The sequence below is a fragment of the Triticum urartu genome, chromosome 6, assembly GCF_003073215.2.
Source record: "Triticum urartu cultivar G1812 chromosome 6, Tu2.1, whole genome shotgun sequence".
Classification (NCBI taxonomy): Eukaryota; Viridiplantae; Streptophyta; class Magnoliopsida; order Poales; family Poaceae; genus Triticum; species Triticum urartu.
Genome location: NC_053027.1, coordinates 150,556,964 through 150,559,435, shown reverse-complemented (window position 1 = coordinate 150,559,435; position 2,472 = coordinate 150,556,964). Strand labels below are relative to the sequence as shown.

Genomic DNA, 2,472 nt, shown 5'->3' with positions numbered 1-2,472 from the left:
GGCAAAGGATGCCCATCAAGGCTGGTAGGGAGCGAAGGTGGTCACAAAGGTGGACATTGCTAGTGATGATCCTGGTGCCAGTGATGATCGACATGTACAAGTGTTCGACCACGAGCCTTCACCAAGGCAATGTACTTAGAGTCGTTGCCAGTGATGATCGACATGTAGAAGAAGTGTTCGACCATGAGTTGAATGGTGGACCGAAAGTGTAGGATAATGAGCACTCGCCAAAAACTAGCCGCAATCACCACTGAGACGAAGCGCTCAAAGCAGGCATGAGGGTTTTGCTTAGGGCCATATAAACAGCGACGAAGACGACAAACCATGCCATTAGGAAGAGAACCGAGGTGGTGGCTAGTTGTAGACATTCTTGACATCAAGGTGAGAGACAGACTAGCGGCGAATAGAAGTCACATTGAGAAGTGTGCGAAGAGTGGTCAAGTGGGCCATATATATCTCTACTATTAAAGGAGGATCGAACGTCGTGATGGTTCGACCTCCATCGAGCCCCTCCTATCGCTAGCTTTCCCGCCCCCGTTATGCCACCGATTTTTTTCAAGCCCTCTAAAAACCAGCACACAACTGACCCTTTAAAAACCAGAGACAAGTAAACAAGGGAACCAAGCGGTTCAATCAACACCTTCCTCCCCACCTCGTACGGTCTACACACAGCATGGGCAAAGAAAAAAAACAATGGTTCGACCTCCCGTCGCACGATCTACGCAGCAAAACCAGCACACGATCGACCCTGCTTTTTTCGCGTTCAATAAGCGCTTTTGCCCATGATCTATATATCCACCCGAAGCCCACGCACACCACGTCCGTCTCTCCCACCCTGTACTTCTTCCCAGCCGCAGCCGCCGATCTGCTCTCATGCTGCCACACCGATCTGCTCTCCCACTCTCCGTTCTCCTTGATATGGTGCGAGCTCCTCCGCACACCTGCTCCCCGTGCCGTTGCGGCACCGGCAGTGCATGCTGCTACTGGGTTCGGGTACGCGACGCGATCTTCGCTGGTGTGCCACCAACGACGAGCCGGCGCGCCGTAGTTGTCCCCTTCCGCGTGGGCCGACCTGGACGGAAGGCTGCTGATCTGCCAGGCGGCGTCTTTCACCTCCACTGGCGCGCCGTCCTCGACTGAGAGGCGACGGCTCGACTTCCTCCGATCTGGTGGTAGGACGAAATCCCTTTCTCTCTTGCATCTATGCTTGATTTGGTTCTGTTTTTGTGCTGATCTGGTTTACTTTCATGGGCGTTTTGAGTTACTTGCATGTACGAAATCTTTTCCTCTAGCTCTTTAGATAACTCATGATCCAACCCTTGTACTCACGGTTCAGTACATGAAATATTCTATATTTTACGGTCACAGTGTACATGGTGAAAAGTATATGTCTTCTTTTCTATTGATACAACAATGATGTATGATTATTATATGGCCTCCAAATGAGGCATGTGATTGTAATATGATGTGTTTGTGAAATGCGAGCAGTAGCCAGTACATATTTTCCTCTTGTGATTTTGATAGCTCGGTGATGGCGGGCGAAGCCACCAAGCATCGACACACATCCTAACCAATTCGGTCTGCTGTCATCTTGGATCTGACTAATTTTCTTCTTATTCTGCATGAAGTTCTAATGGATTAATATTCTTGTAGGTTGATTTGAATCCCCGGGTATGTGGTTATGCATGAGCTGTGGAAGCAAAGGTGTGTCGGCCGGAGCTGATTTACGGGGCTGTCATTTGGACGGTACAAAACTGTAATAATACAGACTCCCACTCAAAATTTCACTCCACCAAAGGCTCTCGTAAGTGCTTGACTTTGTTTCTTCATACTACGCGATATAATACATATGGGACATGAAATTAGTAATTACCCATAAATATTGTCTGTACTGGATTGCCCAAATTAGATTTATTTGTTTCTCTCTCCTGAGCAAATTTTTATAACACTGCTACTCAAATATAACTTGTGTTTCTCTCTCCTGCATTTTTTGCATCGTCCTCCATACATAAACATGATGGGATTTGGTCCAGGTGACAACATACAAGACCGTAACAATCAGCCTGTTTTAATTTACTGAAACTGGGTAGACGCTAGACAGAGACGTGATTATCCTTGGTATAGCTCCAAAGAATTTTAATGTGCCAATTAAATGTGATGCTTGGTGGTAGATTGGAAGCTTGCTACATGTTTTTCTCAATGGGCATACCTGCTGTTCTAAACAGAAAACACATAACAAAGCAGAAAGAGACAACTAAAGAGGCACATACCTAGCATAATGTACCTTATTCTTTAGTAATACTGCACTGTTGTGCAAAATTATGGCCTTACTTTACTGGGCAGAATTCTGGCGTAACTTTACTGGGCAGAATTATGGCCTAACTTTACTGTACACTTGCAATTTTTCTCCTGCATGATCTACCAAATGGTGTTAAAATTTACTGGGCAGAATTATAGACTGATTTATGAAGG

At 46.0% G+C, this 2,472-nt stretch overlaps 1 long non-coding RNA gene across 1 annotated transcript; it reads left to right on the top strand.

The window, feature by feature from the left end:
• Positions 1-804: 804 nt before the first annotated feature.
• Positions 805-1,922, top strand: LOC125515102. Its single transcript, XR_007286795.1, has 2 exons — positions 805-1,172; positions 1,654-1,922. It is a non-coding gene; the product is annotated as an uncharacterized LOC125515102 (long non-coding RNA).
• The last annotated feature ends 550 nt before the right edge of the window (positions 1,923-2,472 follow it).